Source organism: Abrus precatorius, unplaced genomic scaffold (genome assembly GCF_003935025.1).
Source record: "Abrus precatorius isolate BTA unplaced genomic scaffold, Abrus_2018 Scaffold7, whole genome shotgun sequence".
In the NCBI taxonomy this organism is placed as follows: domain Eukaryota; kingdom Viridiplantae; phylum Streptophyta; class Magnoliopsida; order Fabales; family Fabaceae; genus Abrus; species Abrus precatorius.
The window spans coordinates 18,522,659-18,544,277 of NW_020874417.1; the positions used below are offsets into that span (position 1 = coordinate 18,522,659).

At 35.9% G+C, this 21,619-nt stretch overlaps 1 non-coding gene and 1 pseudogene across 1 annotated transcript; both read right to left on the bottom strand.

Annotated features, from left to right (window-relative positions):
- LOC113871588 overlaps positions 1-21,619 on the bottom strand; it is a 135,260-nt pseudogene that overhangs the window by 19,230 nt on the left and 94,411 nt on the right.
- On the bottom strand, positions 12,069-12,175 carry LOC113873998. The gene has a single exon (XR_003506060.1). It is a non-coding gene; the product is annotated as a small nucleolar RNA R71 (small nucleolar RNA).

The window sequence follows — 21,619 nt, forward strand, 5'->3', positions numbered from 1 at the left end:
AGGATCTAATGCAGAAAAAGATGATTAGGCCAAGTGTGTCGCCGTGGGAAGCACCAAGAAAGATGGAAGTTCAAGACTTTGTATAGATTATCGTCGGTTGAACAAGTTAACTATTAAGAATAAATATCAATTGCCGAGGATTGATGATCTGATGCACCAGTTGAAAAGTGCTAAGGTATTCTCTAAGATTGATTTAAAGTCTGGATATCATCAAATCCGAGTTAAGGATGAGGACATATCAAAGACAGCTTTTCGTACTCGGTATGGACATTATGAGTATATGGTAATGCCTTTTGGAGTTACAAATGCCCCAACAATATTTATAGACAACATGAATCGGATCTTTAGACCATTTTTGAATTGGTTTGTAGTAGTATTTATTAATGATATCCTTATCTATTCTAGTTCAAAGGATGAACATGCTGAATATTTAAGAATTGTTTTGGAAATTCTAAAAGAGAAACAATTATATGCCAAGTTGTCTAAATGTGAATTTTGGATTGAAGAAGTAAAATTTATTGGTCATGATCTCAACTGAAGAAATTGTTGTTAATCCTTCAAAGGTAGAATCAGTGTTGAAGTGGGAAAGACCCAAGACAACCACAAAAATTCATAGCTTTGTCGGCTTAGCAGGCTACTATCAGAGATTTATAAAGGGATTTGTAAAGATTGCAACCTTTCATTTGGACTGAGGAATATGAGCGGTGCTTTAATAAGTTGAAGCAAAGGTTGACATCCTCTCCAATGTTAATTCTTCTTGATGTCAATCGACCTTTTGAGGTGTATTGTGATGCATCACACTAAGGGTTGGGATGTGTATTGATGCAAGACAAGAAAGTGTTAGCATATACATCGCATTAGTTAAGGACTCATGAGCAGAATTACCCCACACATGATCTAGAATTGGCTGCAGTGGTGTTTGCCCTAAAAATATGGATGCATTATTTATGTGGGGCACAATTCAATGTGTACAGTGACCACAAAAGTCATAAATACTTATTTGATCAACAAGAGTTGAATATGAGGCAGAGGCGCTGGGTGGAATTTCTTAAAGATTATGAGTTTCAATTTCAATACCATTTAGGCAAAGCTAATGTAGTAGCTAATGCTTTGAGCAGAAGTGTGGTTCAGACTTTCTCACTAAGAGTTAGTGAGTCTCGTTTAATAGAACAATTTAGCAATCTGAACTTATACATGGAGATAGTACCTGGAAAGATCAGTTGTGGCAAGCTAGTAGTGACTAATGAATTACTACAAGAGGTTAAGGATAAACAACTGTGGAAGGATGCTAGATTATGCTGGATTGTATTACTTTTGGGCACAGATCGTGTAGTTGGTTTCAATAGAGGTGCTAATGGTATTCTTCGATACCATGACCGAGTTTGTATCCCTAGAGGAGCTGAATTGAAGAGGAAAATTTTAGAAGAAGGACATATGGGCAGCTTAAATCTTCACCCTAGAATAACGAAGATGTATCAAGATTTGAAACAGATGTTTTGGTGGCCAGACATGAGAGCTGAAATAGCCAGATTTGTTAAAGTTTGTCTGACTTGTCAAAAGGAAAAAGCAAAACACCATTATCTGTCTGGAGAATTATAGACCATAGAGATCCCTGAATGGAAATACGATGCTGTAACTATGGACTTTGTGTCCCATTTGCCAAAGACTGTTAGAAATCACGATGCTGTATAGGTCATAGTTGATTGACTGACTAAGTGTGTTTATTTTCTGCCGCTAATATGACTTATTCCATGGAAAAACTTGCTTAGCTGTACATCAAAGAGATTGTTAAGTTGCATGGGGTGCCTTCTAGCATCATCAATGATAGAGATCCTCGCTTCACTTCTCAATTATGGCAAAGTTTTCAAGAAGCTTTGGGTACCCAGCTGAAACTAAGTTCAGTATATCACCCTCAAACTGATGGTCGGTCAGAGTGAACTATTCAGACCCTGGAAGATTTGCTGCATGCTTGTGTTATTGATCAGAAGGGTAATTGGGAGGACATGCTTCCTCATGTGGAATTTACCTACAATAATAGTTATCATTCAAGCATCGGCATGGCGCCTTTTGAAGCTTTGTATGGCAGAAATGCTGAACTCTAGTTTGTTGGTTCCAAGATGGAGTTCATTTGATGGTTGGACCTAAGATGCTTCAGAAAACTATAGAGAAAGTTGAGTTGATTCAAAATAAACTAAGAGAAACTCAAAGTCGTATGCTGATCAGCATCGGAGACCTTTGGAGTTAAGGTGGGGGATCATGTGTTTTTGAAAGTATCAAGAACTACGGGTGTAGGACGAACTTTGAAAGCAAAGAAGCTGACACCTAAGTTTATTGGGCCGTATCAGATATTGTATCGTAGAGGATCTGTAGCATATGAATTGGCATTACCGCCTCAATTAGTAGGGCTGCATAATTTTTTTCATGTATCCCAACTAAGAAAGTATGTTCCAAATCCAAACCATGTGATAGAGCCAGATACTATGCAGATACGAGATAACTTGTTGATTGAGCTTCTAGCAGCACATATTAAAGATAGTAAAGTTAAGAAACTCAGAGGCAAGTCAATTTAACTAGTGAAAGTCGTTTGGGATCCAGTTACTAGTTGTCACGACCCCTTTTATAAGGAACCGAGAACATTGTTTCTACATCACAAACTTATTTAAGATAAATAAATAATAGAGAATATAAGTATGGAATTCTCTTCTCATTCAAAATAAAACAAAGTTTCTTAAAACAAATATTCAACAGAACAACATGATATTACACTTAGTTCATAATGTTCAAAATACCAAAAATTATATTATATAGCTCCCTCTACATGAGGTCTCAAAATATAAGGGAAAGAGGAATTTGATGCAATATTACTCGACCCCAGCTTCTAACATTTCTTCACTGGTGATGAATCCATATTTTTACTGATATTTTAGCATAATTCTAACACATTTGATAAGAAAAATATATGAAGAAAGCAGAAAAACTCAGAAAAAGAGAATGAATTTAAGTTTTCTTTAAAATTGTAGTTATCTTAGCAATTGTGGAATTTTTGCTTAGGAATTAAGTTTTTAATCTTGTTTTTGTAGGAATAATCTGAGCAAAGTTCATGGAAATGGAAGCATAATGGAAAGGAAGAGCAAGCAAAGCAAGTCTGGGCTTAAAATACTAGAAATGAAGAATACAGGCTGGGTGTTATCACTATTTTCAACAAAAGTGATCATTCCAGAGAGGCAAAATATCAGGAACACTCCACGTAGCCACTATTATCATTGAAAGTGAGCATTCCAAAGAACCTTCAACCTGGCGAGTTGCGCGTAATCACTTTTATTAGTAAGAGTGATCACGCGCAACCACTTGAGCTCTACGTAGTCACTTTTATCAGCAAGAGTGATAGTTCCAGAGAGCCTTCAATATCAGGAAAGTTGCGCGTGGTCACTTTTTCTCATAAAAGTGTTAACGCGCAACCATAAACCTTCTGCGTGGCTACTATTTCTCATAAAAGTGATAACGCGCAAATCTGAAAAATTCTATAAATAACAGAAACGTGCAGATTTTTTTCAGAGTTCAGTTTTATTTTTCTATTTTTCTATTAGATCTCGTTGAGAGAGATTGAGAGAGAAGATTGGGGTCAAGTCTTGAAGCTTCCACAAAGAGGAATCGGATTGGAGCTTCTGGCCATGACTTCTTGGAGTTTTTCTCCTTCTTCTTCTTCTTTCTCTTTCTCTTCTCCCATGTCTGAGTAGTTTTCTTGTAGTTAGGGGTTTATGGAACTCGAATTGATGTATTGATTTGACTCTTGCTTTTGGATTTTGAGTTCTTGGATTAATTGAATTGTGAATTCTGTTTTTCTTGCAATCTATGAATGGAAATTCGTTTGATTCATCTTAGAGGAACAATTACCAATGGAAGTTGGATTTGCTTCTTCGATCTGAGTTAGCAATCAGAATTTGGGGATTTCTTAGGGATAAGGAGACCTAATTCTGCAATCTTAAGGTTCTAAGTCTTAATGCAACTTGAAATTGAACTTCACCTAAGGGATTAGGGTGGTTTAGTTACTTGTTAGGGTCAATGAGTTAAGGAATTAACCTTTGGCTATTGCTATGAGAAACTGATTGTCAATTAATCAAGTTTTTGAATGTTCAGAGGCATAATTGAATTAATACTGATATTCTTGTGAAGTAAATTCCTAACTATTCTTCATTCCTATCTTATTTCATTACAAATCTTATACTCTATTTTTTTTTGCAAGTTCTTTACTTTTTGCTCTGGTTTACTGCTGTTATATGTTACAAATCTCATTCCAAAATTCGTATGGCTCAAATGGTTATAATTTTGTGAAGTGGTACTTGAAACCTAAATTCCCCGTGGAGACGATATTCTGATCTTAAATTTACTCATCACTTGCTGCAATCCTAGTGCACTTGCTAGTGTTAGATTGCGAAAAAAAACTGGCCCCTCAGCCTGTGAAGTAGATGCAACACCTGCTACATCTGCTCACGTACCACCGTACGATCATCGCAGTACACACGCACACAACGACATAGAAAGAAATGCAAGGGTGAGCTTACAAAAATAAAATAAAATCATATATATAGAGCAAAATATTTCTCACAGCAATAGCCCCATGCATTTTCAGCCCATCTAATGCACAGCATGAAAACGGTTTCCAACTGGTTTCACAGCCTAAGTAATCCAGAAGGAACCGAGCCGGTCCGGGAGCGACCCATTCTGGTATTTGGATCCAGATAGCATAGCACAGTAGCTCAGCATGAACTTACCGTTACATGTCTACCCACCTAAACATGTAACTCGGCTCTATAATGATGCAAAACATATTTTTCAGCATGATGCACACCGCCAAAATTATTATAACAACTCAGCTAAGGCAAGTTTATAATAGATCAGCGAAAATCTCAATATTTTAAATCAATTAACAGCAGTTATAGCTCATAAAATAGCTTTTCTTCAATAGATCTAACAAAATCATATCAAAACATCTTGAAATAGCATATTAAACTGTTCAAAACGTTGTTCATAAATTAAAGTAAACTCTCCTTACCTCAGAACAATGATTCACACTAGATCTACCGAATATTACGTCTTTTATAGCAAGATTCACCGAAGATTTGGCTTTAGAACGGAGTTTCTCCTAAGAACACCATGAACTTCTATGAGAAAGAGAAGAAGAAGAAAAACGAACGGTAAATCTAGCTTCAATCTTAAAGAAACTTACTTCAAATCCCTCAGAATAGACGTAGAATCTCAGATCTGGCAAGAAATCTAAGTTTATGAGGGTTTAATATGAGAGAAAATGGTAGTATACGGCCTTAGAACCTTTGAGAACCTTGGAGAGGAATGAAGAAATGAAAATTTCGTGTGAAGCCCCCTTTTTATAGAAAATTTTCAAAATTTACTGTTCACCGCCAGAATTTACTGTTCATTGCTGGAACACTGTTCAGGGCACTGTTCATTTTTATTTTATTTTATTTTATTTTATAATTTCAAACTCCATCTAAATATATTCCAGTACCAAATAATCCTTCAATTAACATTGAACAAGTATAAAATATTATAGATTACTCAATAATAAATCACTAGCCTGACACTAGTGATGTTACATGGGAGTTGGAGGAGCAAATGAGAAAGCAATGTCCTCATCTCTTTGAGGATGAAAGAATTTTGAGGACAAAAATTTATTTTCAGGGGAGAATTATCAGATTGATGTATTTATTATTCCATTCAAATCGTGCCAAGTATGCTTAAAGTGTATGAATTATTTACATATATTGAAATGTGAATGTGAAAGTTGTATGATTTCCTCGTGATGAGTTGTATATAGTTTGAATGTTGTATTATGATGTTGTCGAGTGTGATGAGCAGAAAGGTTAGGAATTGGTTGTTAAGTGTGTTGTACATCAAATAAGCTAGGAAGTATAATCGAGAACCAGTATAATTTCAATTGAGAGGGAGATTGAGAGTTCTAGATGCAGGGTGAATCTTGGAGTTGTCATGCAAAATTAGGAATCCTGGAGTGTTCTTGCTCAAGCGATATCAGTCTCGCTCAAAGCAAGAGCAGATAGGATTACCCCAGCTGTCCCCTCGCCCAGGCGAGAAGGAGTTTCGCTCAGGCGAGAAGTGATCTCGCTCAAGCGAGAGGTTCTTACTCAAGTGAGATGTCGCAGGACTAATAGGTAGCTCTCTGGATGTAATCTCTCCTAAGCGAGAATGCTGCTTGCTCAGGCGAGATGTAGCTCGCTCAGCGACGTGTTGCTCGCTCAAGCGAGAATATCAGAAATTTGAGAGGTTCTACTGTCTCGTTTTCTTGCTCGGGCGAGGGTTGGCTCGCCCAGGCGAAAGTGGTGCTTGCTCAAGTGAGAAGTAGCTCGCTTAAGCGAGAGCGCAAATTCTCACCAGACAGCTTTCTCTCTTAGTTTCTCTCTATTCTATCTCCTATTACTCCTAGAGAAAACTTCCTCAAAGCCAAATTCCTTTCTGATCAAAGTAAGATCTGTTATCTCATTGAGGTCTAGGTGAGTTCTCAGAGCTCATTTCTCAGTTTTTACCTTGTTTCTTTTCTCTCTCTTTCTCAAGGGATTTAAATCTTGTTATTTTGAGTAGATCTGAGCTAATCAAGCCTTATTCCACATTCAAACGGTCGATCTTTCTACAGAACTCCCTAGAAGTACTATTTTGGAACTCATTCCAGATAAGAGGAGCTTATATGAGCTGATTTATCTGTATAGTGAATATGGAGCTAGTTAAGAACTTGATGTTGATATAGTTGAGAATAAGTTATTGAGTGGCCATATTCTAGATCAAAATTTAAAACAATATAGTTGAGTAGTTTTCTCGGCCATTTAACTAAGCTGATTTAGCTCATATGATGAATAACCTAGGTTAACTGTGATTGAATATGTTGTGTTGTATATACTGAGTTTTGTTGTGAATATATGTATTGCTGTTTTGTTGAGGCCGTGAATATATATATATATATATATATAGTTGTAATGCTGAAGCTGAAAATGAAATATTTTATTGTGTCGTAATATGCTGATTTAGCTATGCTGCATTCTATTCACTATCATCATTATTTTAGAGCTGATTAGGATGTTAAGTTGTGCTGTATCTGGATCCAGATATCGAGATGGGTCACTCCCAGACCAGAAATAGTTCCTCTGGATTGCTTAGGCTGTGAAACAAGATGGAAACTGAAATCAATGCATTTGCATTCGCTTAGGAATGGGCTGGACATGCTGCTTTATTGTATTGAGGCTTTAAAATGTGGTGTGCTGACTGATATGATTTGTTTGAATAAATTCTAGCTATATTTATGCATATTTCATTAATAAGGTTGTTAATTATATAAGCTCACCCTTGCATTTTGTTGTTTTGGTATATGTGTGTGCTGCAATGATCGTACGATGGTATATGAGGAGAAGGTACAGAGAATGCATCGACTTCTCAAGCTGGAAGGTCCGACTGAGAAACATTGAAGTTAGCAACTTTTGAGAAAAATATGGAGTTGACCATTTTGTTGGTCTATGTTAGTTTGTTAGGTTACTAATTTGTCAACGAATGTAATTATGTTTTAAATACCTGTATTCAATTTGCACCGAATTAGATGATGTAAATGTGAAAGTTTATGTAAAAACTTAAATGTTGTATATAAAGGCCCATGAGGCTCATTATTTGCTCATTTAAATATTGGAGTTCTATTTTTGAAAAATTTATACTCTTTTACTGATATACATATATCTAGTGCAATATAAATTAAATAAATAAACTAAGAAAGATAAGCGGAAATGTTATTGACTCTTTATAAAAAGGGGTTGTGACACACAGCTTGTTCCTCTTATCCGAGTTCTGGAACAATCACTGTTATTTGTAATAGTGATAACGCAGAGCCTTTCTTTATAGGCGTGGTTACTATTGTTGAACAAAGTGTTAACGGACAGGTTAACTTCTGAACTTAAGCTCTGGATTGATCACTTTTCTCAGAAATAGTGATAACGCACAGGTTATTGATGAATCTATATTTTGACTGCTATTTTAGCATAATTCTAACACATTTGATAAGAAAAATATATAAAGAAAGCAGAAAAACACAGAAAAAGAGAAGGAATTGAAGTTTTGTTTAAATTTGTAGTTATTTTAGCAATTGTGAAATTTTTGCTTAGGAATTAAGTTTTTAATCTTGTTTTGAAGGAATAAATTGAGCAAGGATCATATCCATGGAGGCTTGATGACAAGGAAGAGGAAAGAAGCAAGTCTGGACTCCAAAAATACAAGAATAAGAAAATGCAGACTGGGCGTGATCACTATTGTCAGTGAAAGTGATCACTTTAGAGCTCAAAGAAGAAGTGAAGCCTGGGCGTTACCACTTTTATCATTAAAAGTGATAGTTCCAGAGAAGCAAAATATCAGGAAAGCTCTGCGTAACCACTATTGTCATCAAAAGTGATCGTTCCAGGGAGTCTTCAACTTGGCGAGTTGCGCGTAGTCACTTTTATCTATAAGAGTGATAACGCGCAACTACTTTGACTCTGTGTTGTCACTTTTATCAGCAAGAGTGATAGTTCCAGAGAGCTCTCAATATCAGGAAGTTGCGCGCGGCCACTATTACTGGGAAAAGTGTTAACGCGCAACCATAAACCTTCTGCGTAACTACTATTTCTTATAAAAGTGATGACATGAAAATCTGGGAAATTCTATAAATACCAGAAACGATCCAGAAAAAGGGGATCCAGAAAAAGGGGATCCAGAAAAGGGGATTCTATTCATTTTTAATTTTTTTTAGTTAGATTCTTGTTAGAGGAAGTGAGAGAGAGGAGTGGGGATTCGAATCTCGGAGCTTCACGAAGAGGAATTAGAGTGGAGTGATGAATCCACATTTTACTAAATTTTTATACATCATTTATTACTCTATATAGAAAAGAATAGACTTAGATAGTGAAAATAAGATGAATATTCTAATTAGGCTAAATAATATAGGTTTCTTAGTTTTTACTTAATTTACATTGATTTAGTTAGTTTATTTTACATGTTTTGATCATTTGAATAATGTGGCAGGAATCCACATGCTTATTTTGAAGAATTATTAGATTTTGAGGAATTTGAGGTGAAAGTAACTACTTTCAAAATTGATAGTGACAACTACAGTAAGCCATTTTCAGCAAAGGGACCAAAGTGATCACTTTCAAAGCTTAAAGTGACAACTACAGCAACCCAGAATCCACTAAACCTGCGCGTGGTTACTATGAATATTCATAGTAATCACTCCAGAGCATGCAGAATTGAAGGTGCTGCGCGTAGTTACTATCAAAATTCATAGTGACAACTCCAGAGAGTCCAAAATGTCCCAGTGCTGCGCATGATTACTATGAATATTCATAGTAATCACTCCAGAGAGGCAAAACCCAACTGATGCTGCGCGTGTTTACTATGAAAGAATGAGAGTAACTACTTTGGAGGGTGCCAGCTTTAGTATAAATAGATTTTTACCAAATTATGGTAGGAGTTCTTACACTTTTTGAACCTTTTCTCTTCTTTACTCAATTTAGGATATTTTCCACAGCTTAGGGCAACCTTGGGTGATAGCCAAGGGTCCAACCTAGGGTTTGGTTTCTCATTTCTCTTGCTTTTACATTAATGTTAATGAGTTTTCTGCATTTCCCAACTGCGTTTTTGACCCCCATTTCCATGGAGGGCTAAATTTTGTGTAATCCTTAGTAAGTTCGCATAGATTCTTGAGTTCCTTGAATTTAATGATAATATAATTCCTTTCTTTTCATGAATTACTTCTTCCTTGTCTCTTGAATTGAATTAATGGTGAATGAGGGGGGTATTGCTCAATTAACCCTAATTTCGTTTTAAGGAGATTCTAAACCAGAGATTGCTTAATCCTAGGTTTAATTCTAAGGTTGCGTAATTTTGGGATGAGAGATTAGAGCCTAACAAATTGCATAATTTCGTTGGGACCATAAGGTTGATTTTCGCTTGTTAAATTAACCTAATTCATGGAAGAGAGGATGAATGTTAAATCTTGAGTGGAATGAGGATAGAATCTTTGTGGATGAACTAAGGATTGCTGCTTTCTATTGTTTGAATTAATTAAACTCGTTTGTTTGTTACTCTTTATTTTGATTTGAACCAATAAACCCCCCCCATTTTAATTGCTTGTTCAATTAATGCCTTCAACATGTTTAATGAAGATTAATAGCCAATGTTCACAGGAGACAATCTAGGGTAACCCTAGTACTACGTTAAAATGTTTAAATTTTGATGAGAATTTGCGACAAATCTTTTAAACACCTCGAAAAAAAGCTTCATCATGGAGCAAGCTTCCATGGCGATTCTGATTTTCTTCTTCTCTTTCTTTTCTTTTCTCTGCTGCCATGGCTGTGTAATTTGTTCATAGTTAGGGATTGTAGATCTGAAACGAACATGCTGAATTGATTTTGGATCTAGATTTCAAGCTTTGGAATAGATTGAGTGATTGATTCTGCACTTTACGTAGGAATTGAATGGAAATTTGATGAACTAATTTCAAAGGAACTCTTGTCAATGGAAATTGAATTTGCTCTTCAGATTTGAACCAATCACCAAGATTGTAGTTTTCTTAGGGATAAGGAACTTTGATCTTGCAATCTTTTGGTTTCTTATACTTAAAGTAATGTTGAATTAAATCAGATCTAAGGAATTAGAATGTTTTAATTGACTGTTAGGTTCACTGAGTTAAGGAATTAACCTCTGAACAATAGAATGTAAAACTGATTGTCTTTCTTTCCAAATGCCTTTTAATTCAGAACTTTATTGATTAAACATTGGAGTTTTGGTGAAGCAATTCCCTAGCTATGGTTTTTTCCTCTATTATTACATAATTGTTTGTTCATTGTTCTATTTTCTGCAAGTTCATTTTACTTTTAATTGTTCTAGTTTGCTGTTATTACATGTTACTACTCTCCTCCCAATTTTGAAAAAACTTAAATAGTTATAATTCTATGAAGTGGTATTTGAAACCTAAATTCCCTGTGGAGACGATATTTGGATCTTAAATTTACTCATTACTTGCTGTAATCCTAGTGCACTTGCTAGTGTTAGATTGTGAACAACAAGTTTTTGGCGCCGTTGCCGGGGAATTTTGCATTTCAATATCATTAGTAGTAGAAAAGTAACTAGATTGAGCATTTATTTTGTTGCTTTGCTTTCAAATTGCTTTCTGCATAATTTTACTTGATTTTGTGTAGTATTCTGCATAATATTGCTGTCTGCTGCATAGAGTTTTTACATTTTTTTTATCTGCATAATTTTGGTTTTCATTGTTCTTCATATTTGTAATTGTCATTCTGCATATTTTTACATGACTTTACAATTCTGCAACTGCTAGATTTAAGTTTCTATATGCTTTTACTGATAGATCTTGCATGATTTCTATTGTGCATTTCTGAATACTGATTGTAGTCTAATTTTGTTTTAATCTGATTAGTATATGCGTGGTAAAAACAAGAATAAATCAATTCTGGTCTTTGATCTTGACATAGACATAACTTTGAGAAGATTGAGAAAAGAGTTTAGAGCAGAAAAAGCCATAGGGAGTGATAGTGAATTAAAAGCTGTCCATTCTCCAGAATTTCAGAGTAATCCTAGAGTGAAAAGAACACCTACACCTTTGAGACAACTAAATCCAGCAATAGAAATGGCAGAGCAAAACAGAATTAGAACATTAGGGGACTATGCTATTCCTAACATGCATGGTTTTAACTCTTCTATAATCAGGCCAACTCTTCAAGCCAACCATTTTGAGATTAAACCTGCCCTACTACATTTAATCCAACAGGATCAGTTTTCTGGAGGAAATTCTGATGATCCTAACTTACATATTTCAAATTTTCTGCAGTGACACCATAAGAATGAATGGAGTTAATGAAGAAGCTATCAGATTGAGGCTATTTCCTTTTTCCTTGAGAGATAGAGCAAAATGATGGTTACAAGCTCAACCACAAGGAAGCATCACAACCTGGACAGAACTTGTGAATAAGTTTCTAACTAAGTACTTCCCTCCATCCAAAGCTGCTAAGTTAAAAGGAGAAATTACATCCTTTGTGCAGCAAGAGGGGGAATCATTGTATGAAGCTTGGGAAAGATACAAAGAATTAGTTAGAAGGTGTCCACATCATTGCATCCCAGATTGGATGCAATTGGAAACTTTTTATAATGGGATGAATGCAGTAACAAGAACAATGGTTGATGCTGCTGCTGGAGGTTCATTAAATACAAAGTCCTTGGAAGAAGCTCAGAGAATTATTGAGATGATGGCATCTTCAATGTATCAGAATTCAAACTCAAGAAATCAAGGAAGAAACTCTGGTCATGAAGCTAAGGTTCTGGAAACTTTTCTTGCACATAATCAGCTACAAAATCAAATGTTTTCAGAACAATTAGCTGCCTTAACACAACAAATCAGCAATTTGCAAACAGGGAGTATGCCTACTAGTCAGCTAAGTTGTGATTTTTGAGGAGGAAACCATGTGAATGGTGCATGCGAAGCATCTACAAGTGAACCACAAGAGCAAGTGAATTATATGAATAATTTTTAGAGATAACAGCTATCATATCCCCCTGGATTTCAATTTTTGAATAATAGAACTCAGCAGTATTCTAATTGGAATAATCAATATTCTGCTGCAAAGAATTCTAACTCAAATTTGCTTTCTAATGCAGGACTAGCAACACAACAGCCTTATTTTCAGAGGAATTCATCCACTCAGTCTCAAGGAAATCAGAAATTTTCCAAGCCTATGAATGAGAGGTTGAGTGAGATGGAAGCAACTATGCTGCAATTTATGAAGGTGACTCAAACAAGTTTCAAGAATCAAGAAGCTTCCATGAAGAAACTAGAAACACAAATCGGACAATTAGCTCAACAAATATCCAGTAGGGATGAAGGGAGATTTCCAAGCAATACAGTAATCAATCCTAAAGAGCAATGTCAAGCCATAACTATAAGGAGTGGAGCTGTAATTGCAAGTCCTAAACCAGCAGAAAAGAAAGTAAATGATGCAGCAGAGAGAAAAATTGAACAAGATCTGCAACAAGGCAAAACAGTACCCTTAACAGAGGAGTGCAGTGCCATTCTCAAGAGAAAGCTTCCTCAAAAGCTAAAAGATCCTGGATCATTTAGCATTCCTTGTGAAATAGGAAACTGCACTGTGGGAAGAGCATTGTGTGACTTGGGAGCAAGCATAAATCTGATGCCATCGGCTGTTCTGCAAAAACTTGGGATAGAGGAAGTGAAGCCCACCAACATTACACTGCAGCTAGCTGATAGATCATACACTTATCCATATGGAGTTGTTGAAGATTTATTAGTTAAAGTTGATAAGTTCATTTTTCCTGCAGATTTTGTAATTCTGGACATGGAAGTGGATTCCAACATTCCTTTGATACTAGGAAGGCCATTTCTTGCAACCGGAAGAGCCTTAATAGATGTGCAGAAAGGTGAACTTATGCTTCAAGTTCAAGATGAGAAGGTAGTGTTTAATGTGTTTGAAGCTTTAAAATATCCAATTGAAGATAGTACATGTATGAAGGTAGATATACTGGATGCTTTTATTACACAACGCCATATTAATGAAATTGATGAACTTGCTGTGTTAGAAGAAATAATATCTGCAGGGAATAACAAATCTGAACTTCTGCATGAAGAATACATCATGGAAGTGCAGCAGCAATTAGAAGCTTTGTCAATTCAAAAATCTACAGAAAATTCAGTGAAGGAGAAGCTAGAAAAGGATGATAAAGAAGAGGAAAAGCAAAAGCTAGAGCTGAAACAACTTCCTTCCCACCTGCGGTATGCATTTCTGGATCAGAAACATGAAAATCCAGTCATCATCAATAGTGAACTTAAGGAAGAACAAGAGGAAAAGCTGCTGAGAATTTTGAGAGAACACAAATCTGCAATTGGATGGAGTATTGCAGATCTGAAAGGTATAAATCCTTCATTTTGTAAGCACAAAATTTTATTTGAAGAGAATTTTAAGCCTGTTGTGCAGCCACAAAGGAGGTTAAACCCAGCCATGAAAGAGGTACTTAAAAAGGAGGTCATGAAGCTGTTAGATGCAGGAATAATATACCCTATTTCTGACAGCAATTGGGTAAGTCCAGTCCAAGTTGTTCCAAAGAAAGGTGGTATGACAGTTGTACCTAATGAAAAGAATGAATTTGTCCCTACTAGGACTGTGACTGGATGGAGAATGTGCATAGACTATAGGAAGTTAAATGATGCAACCAGAAAAGACCATTTCCCACTACCATTTGCAGATCAAATGCTAGAAAGACTTGCTGGACATTCATTTTATTGTTTTCTTGATGCGTATTCATGATATAACCAAATAGCTGTGGATCCTTTTGATCAAGAGAAAACTGCATTTACATGTCCATTTGGAGTCTTTGCATATAGGAGAATGCCATTTGGTTTGTGTAATGCCCCTGCCACTTTCCAAAGATGCATGCTTTCTATTTTTTCTGATTTGGTAGAAAACATCATAGAGGTATTCATGGATGATTTCTCTGTTTTTGATGATTCTTTTGATGATTGTTTAGCTAATCTATCCACTCTTTTGCAGAGATGTCAAGACACTAACCTTGTGTTGAATTGGGAGAAGTACCATTTTATGGTACAAGAAGGCATTGTCCTTGGTCACAAAATTTCAGAGAAAGGAATGGAGGTGGACCAAGCTAAGATAGAAGTCATTAGTAAATTGCCTCCACCTATCAATGTTAAGGGAGTTAGAAGTTTTTTAGGACATGCTGGTTTTTATAGAAGATTCATAAAAGATTTTTCCAAGATTGCTAAACCCTTGAGTAATTTACTTATAAAGGATGCAGATTTCATATTTGATGATAATTGTTTGCATGCATTTTCTATTTTAAAAGAGAAACTGATTTCTGCACCTATTCTTGCAAAACCAGATTGGAAATTACCTTTTGAACTCATGTGTGATGCAAGTGATAGTGCAGTGGGTGCTGTGTTAGGACAGAGAAAAGATAGGAAATTACATGCTATCTATTATTCAAGCAAAGTGTTAAATCCTACACAAGTGAATTACACAACAACAGAAAAAGAACTTTGAGCTGTTGTATATGCTTTTGATAGTTCAGATCATATTTAATGGGTTCAAAAGTGATTGTATACACTGACCATGCTGCTCTAAAATATCTTTTGACAAAACAGGATGCAAAGCCCAGATTATTAAGATGGATTCTACTCCTCCAAGAATTTGAGCTAGAAATCAAAGACAAGAAAAGGAAAGAAAATAATGTTGCTGACCAGCTATCCAAATTACCTTTGGAGAGTTCAACCACTGAATCATTGGAAATAAATGAAGAATTTCCAGATGAAAAGTTGTTTGCAGTGGATAACATGCCTTGGTTTGCTGACATTGCAAATTTTAAAGCTACTCAATTCATTCCAAAGAGGTTTACCTGGCAGCAAAAGAAGAAGTTCTTACATGACAGCAAATTCTATGTGTGGGAAGACCCATACCTGTTCAAAATTGGAGTAGATGGGTTACTTAAAAGGTGCATTCCATAAAGTGAGCAAGCTGAGATACTATGGCATTGTCACAATTCAGAATATGGAGGCCACCATGCAAGTTCAAGGACTGCTGCAAAAGTTTTGCAAGCAGGTTTCTTTTGGCCTACACTCTTCAAAGATGCCAAGAGGTATGTGGAAAACTGTGACAAATGTCAAAGAACTGGAAATATCTCAAGAAGACATGAGCTGCCATTAACCAACATCTTAGAAATGGAACTATTTGATGTATGGGGGATTGATTTCATGGGACCATTTCCCCCATCATTCTCACACGAATACATTCTAGTGGCAGTGGATTATGTGTCTAAATGGGTAGAAGCAATTCCTACCAGATCAAATGATGCAAAGGTAGTGATTTCTTTTATAAGAAAGAACATTTTTGCAAGATTTGGTGTGCCTAGAGTGCTGATAAGTGATGGAGGTACTCACTTCTGCAACAAGTATCTTGAAGCTGTATTAATGAAATATGGTGTGAAGCATAAGGTTGCTACTCCATACCATCCACAAACAAGTGGACAAGTGGAGGTTTCAAATAGAGAAATCAAGCAAACTCTAGAGAAAGTAGTGAACAGCTCAAGGAAGGATTGGTCAAAGAGGCTGGATGATTCATTGTGGGCATATAGAACTGCTTTTAAAACTCTAATTGGTATGTCTCCATATCAGTTAGTATTTGGAAAGGCCTGTCACCTACCTCTAGAGCTGGAACATAGAGCATATTGGACTACAAAATGGCTTAACTTTGATCTATCAAGTGCTGGAAGGAAAAGAGTTCTGCAGCTGCATGAATTGGAGGAATTCAGACAGCAAGCTTATGAGAATGCAAAGTTGTACAAAGAAAGAACTAAGAGAATCCATGACAAGTTCATTCTGCAAAGAGAATTTAAATCTGGCCAGCAAGTGCTGCTATTCAATTCAAGATTAAAATTGTTTCCAGGGAAACTGAAATCTAGATGGTCTGGACCATTTTTAATTAAGGAAACTTCTACCTTTGGAGCAATTCTGATAAAAGATCAGAAAACAGGGAGGGAATTCAAGGTTAATGGCCAAAAATTGAAGATCTATCATGGAGAAGAGTTTGCAAGAAACATGTCATGCTTGAAATTGGTTCCTTTTGAGTGAGGAACAACTAATGTCAAGCTAGTGACATTAAAGAACTGATTTGTGAGAGGCAACTCACATTTCTAACTCAGTTTAAGCTTCTATAGTGTTTTTAGAATTCTGCATATTAATGTTCTGTAAATTTCTTATATTCTGCGAAAATTCTGCAAAAATACTGTTGAATCTGATTTTTTGAGGTGCATTTGGATGCTTAAATTGAGAATTGATGAAGTGAATGTGAATCAAAGGGTTAAAATTCTGCATAATCAGATTTTCCAATTTTCTGTTCTACTATGAAATTCTGCTGCATATCTTTGTTGAAGTGAAATTTATATGTGAATTGAGATCCAATATGTCTAATGTGTATCTGCAGAATTAGAAATATGTATAATCATGTTTTACAATGTTATCCAAGTTCTGCATATATGTTGCTACAGCTGTCTTTATGAATTAAATCTGATAAATAGTCAGAGGTTTGAAATTGAGATTCAATGTGAAGAGTGTGTATTTGATGGATTCGAGAATGAAAATTGAATTAATTGAGGTTTTAGAGGTAGTTGATTAATGAGAAGAGTCACTATTTTGCAGAAAAGGAGCTACGCAGAGAGTTTAGTTTGGAGGATCCATGCTGGAACAATCACTTTTTCTAATAAAAGTGATCACGTAGAGACAGATGGGAAAACTAGCTCTCTGGATCGTTCCCTTTTATTGGCAAAAGTGACTACGCTCAAGTAAGTAAACTTCCAATACTTCTGCATTAGTACTTTTATTGAAAAAAGTTATCACTTTGCTGCGCGTTATCACTTTGCTCAGCAATAGTGATAACGCGCGCCTCACTTTGAAAAATCCACTCTCTAGAGCATTCACTCTTACGAATAATAGTTATTACGCTGGGAATAATTAATTTTACAATGTTTATTTTTGTTTAAAAAAAATTGTCACGTGCCCAGCGTAACCATATATAATCCTTAACCTGAGCACGCACACACACTTTTCATGCTTAAAACTTCATCTCTTTCTAAGTTTTCTTTGCAAATCTTACTCTATGTGTGCATCGACCTAGAATCAACTAGCATTTCTCATTCAATATTACATCTTCCTGCAAGGTACACTTACTCTCATCCCTCTGTAACTGTAGTTAGGGTTTTTCTGCGTTTGAAGTTTGTGGAAAATTGTGGAATGAGGTACTAAGGCACTGTAGGAACAATCCACTGAAGAAGTCTTCCCTGTCATTTATTGAGCATTTGAATCTGCATTGTACATATTTGAATAAAATTTCTGCAGAAATTGGGGTGACCTAAAAAGAACTGAGCAAAAATGTTTGAACTAAGACTGTTGAATGAGATTAACTGCAACCATACACTGCATGTAATACAATCGAATGTTTGGAAAATACTAGGACAATCAATTCTGCATCACTTTGATAGAATAACTTTTTGCTGAGAATGATTGGGTTGCAAAATATGTTTTAAAATTGGTTGAAACTTGAAAATATTGCTCTGCGCTACCCTAATTCTTTATGACAGTGAACACATCTTGAATTTTCAAATTAGGAGTATCCAAATTTCTCTGAATGTGATGGATTAATGTTGTGCATCTATACTGTGCATCAGTATAACACATGTTCTGACAGCAAACTTAAATTCACACTCTGAGGCTATTTGGTTCAAAATAGAATGAATAATACTCTAAATAGCTGTTCTCTGTCATGAATGTTAGTTTGATGGGATGGTTGAAATCACATTGCACTATATGAACCAAATCTCTGCAGTATCTGAACTGATAGCAACAAAATTTTATGAAACTGTGGAATTGGAAATTAGAATGCATAACTGTGCTGAAATTGAGTTAGACATTAAATTGAGAATATCTGAAGTGCATACTTGATTGCAAAATAATTACAACCTGTGAATTTTTACTGACAGTACAGAATTGTTTTGAAAATCTGGTCAAGGCATGTAATAATCTTTCTGCGTTACCCTGATATTTTATAAGAGTGTGCACTCTGAAATTCTACTGTTAAATTTTGCATGTTTTGACTAAGTTGTGTAATTAGGTGTTGGTATTTGAATATGAATGATATTATTAGCAGATTGCATGATGTGAAGTATTAGAAAATTTAAATTTCTGCAAACTGCTTGATTGCACTTTCTACAGTATAGGATTATTCTATGGTTCTAAAATTTTAAACTGACAATTACTCCTTTCTTGCAGAAAAGTACAAAATGGTTAGGACTTCATTCAACACACCTGTAGGTCCTCCTAAGAAGAAGCAAGATGCATCTTCTACCACTCCTAAGAAGAAGCGAGCTGCATCTTCCACAACTCCAACAAGAAGATCCAGCCGAAATCTCTAAGCTGTAGCATCAAAGAGCACCAGAACTGATGGTGTCTCAAGTTCCTCACCTATTCAGATCTCTGAACCTTCACCTTCTCCCTCACCTCAGACAAGGTCCTCTGCACCTGCATCTAAACCCTCACCTTCTCCACCACCTCAAACACGATCTCCTACACCTTCACCTTCGCCATTACCTCCACCAAGAACAGCTGCACCCTCAGGATCATCACCACCTGCCACACATGATCCAAGATTCATAAGTTTGGCTCATGAAAACTTTTTCAGAGCCAACATTCTAAGAAGAAAAATTGTTCCTAACAGAGCATTCCAAATAGCTGGGAACAATTACCCTGAATTCAAGGAGGAAATCCAGAGAAGAGGCTGGGAATTCTTCTGTGCAACAGCTGGCCTGGGTTGGAGGGAAATCACTCAGGAATTCTATGTCAATTCCATGAGGTTTAAAGGAAAAGGAATCTCTAAGTTCTGCTCCATGGTCAAAGGCATGAGGATTGACTTCTCTCCAGCAAACATCAACAGGGTGCTGGAAATTAATTCTGCACAACATGCTGCACAACTGGACTTCAAAACATTTAAGGAAAGTCCAGATATGATTTTGTGCACTTTCTGGAAAGGATTGGGAAACCAGGCACCACATGGGAGCTTAACCAGTCTAAGAAGCCAAAGCACATTGTCACCAAAAATCTTCTGCCCTTTGCCAAAGTATGGAGCATGTTTATCTTAAATTCTTTCATGCCTGTCAAACATAGCTCCACACTAGCTGTCAAGAGGGCTGCTCTGCTTTTTGCCATAGTCTCCGACATCTACATAGATGTAGGAGAAGTAATAAGTGAATGTATTTTGGGAATACTGAAGACAAAAAGGGATTCATTAGCCTTCCCTTCAGTAATTACCTTACTTTGTGAAGACGCAGGAGTAGAGAAAATCAGAGCTGCACCATCCATTTCTGCAGCTCTGATCAAAGAGACTTATGCAACTGTTTCTTGCACCTCTGCAGCCCCAATTCCTTCACAATTCAAGAAAGTGAAACTGATGATGATGAAGGACACTCTGAAGCAACTAGCTGAAGGGTAGAATCAATTGGCTGAAAGGCAGACTGAGCTGCACAATAGCCTCAAAGCTGGAGTTATGTTAATGGAATGTATTATGCTGAATATTGGTCAGAAATTAGGAATGACCAAAGATTAAATGTATCATACTCCAGACTTGGCAGAGAATGCCCAGTGCCTTCATTCTTCTATTTTCAAGAATACGCCAATATACAGAACCCACTTTCCTCAGCCACCATTTGAAGAGGTAGTGGAAGAAGAAGAAGAAGAAGAAGAAGGTTCTGAAGAGGAAAGCTCAGAGGAAGAAGATGCAGCAGAAGACTAGTTTAGGAATTTATTTTCTGTTATTAGGAGTTTGTAAATTTCTGGTAGTTTTAAACTTTTTGGGTTGTAATCACTAATTGGTACAATTTGGGGTTAAATTTCACATACTTGTTTTGCATTTATATTAGTTTTCTAACTAATTACCTTTCTCTTGCATGGAATTCTGGTGTTTTTGTGCAAAGAATGTCACACACACAACACTCACACACATTGGATGGTGACTTTTGCACAAGCTGCCATGAAAAGGGGGTTTCATTCTCTACCTCTTATTCATGTGTTAGCCTCACATTACACTGAATTATTTTTGAAAAACACTAAAATACTAGAATAAATAATAAACTGCTGGCTGTGAATTCTATTTAAATTTCTTTTTAAGTTGTTTTTCCCATTCTCAAAATGAAATCACACTTGTATTTTCAAAATGAGGCAGTCTTGCCACTAGGTGCATATATTTCTGAAAAGTGCATTGTGTTTTCATTAATCCACATGATCACTTATAAATACCTAGTGAGATTTGAGCTGTCTAATTCTTTTTCTTGTGTGATTAATCATATTTGGCTGCATTCTCTAGAACTTGCCCCTGTTCTTAATTGAATATGCATGTTACAATTTTCACCCACATGATAGAGGCCATAATTGATATCCTTAGTTAGCCAAAAATGTCTTCCCTTATGATTATTTGTCTTAGTTCATCCCTTTGAGCTTAATATACCTTTTCTTGAAATTGCCTCACTATAAGCCTTGCTGAAAAACCAATTTTACCATTCAAAGGAAAAGAGGCATAGTGAGTTTAATCAAGAATGAGTTTTAAAACTAAGTTTGGGGTGGCATCTACATTTTAATTGCTTGAGGACAAGCAAGGTTCTAAGTTTGGGGTGGGGAATAGCAAGCTATCTAAGTTTGAGTTCAAAAAGTCAGAGAGAAAGAATAAAAGCGCTGCAGAAAAATGAAAAATTTATGCAGCAAAACTGTGAAAAGAGCAAATTGGAGATCAAAAAGAAGAAATTCGTAGTAAACTGTTACAGAGAAAAAGAAAAAAAAAATTCAAGGAAAAGAAAAGAGTAAATGGAAGCAAGAGAAGAAAAAGGAAAATGAAAATTTTGCTGCACAAAAACAATTTGTTTGCTGCATAATTGAGGGATTTAATGTGAATGGATGCTAAACCAGACTAGTTTTAAAGTCATTCACTAAAAATGCCTCTGA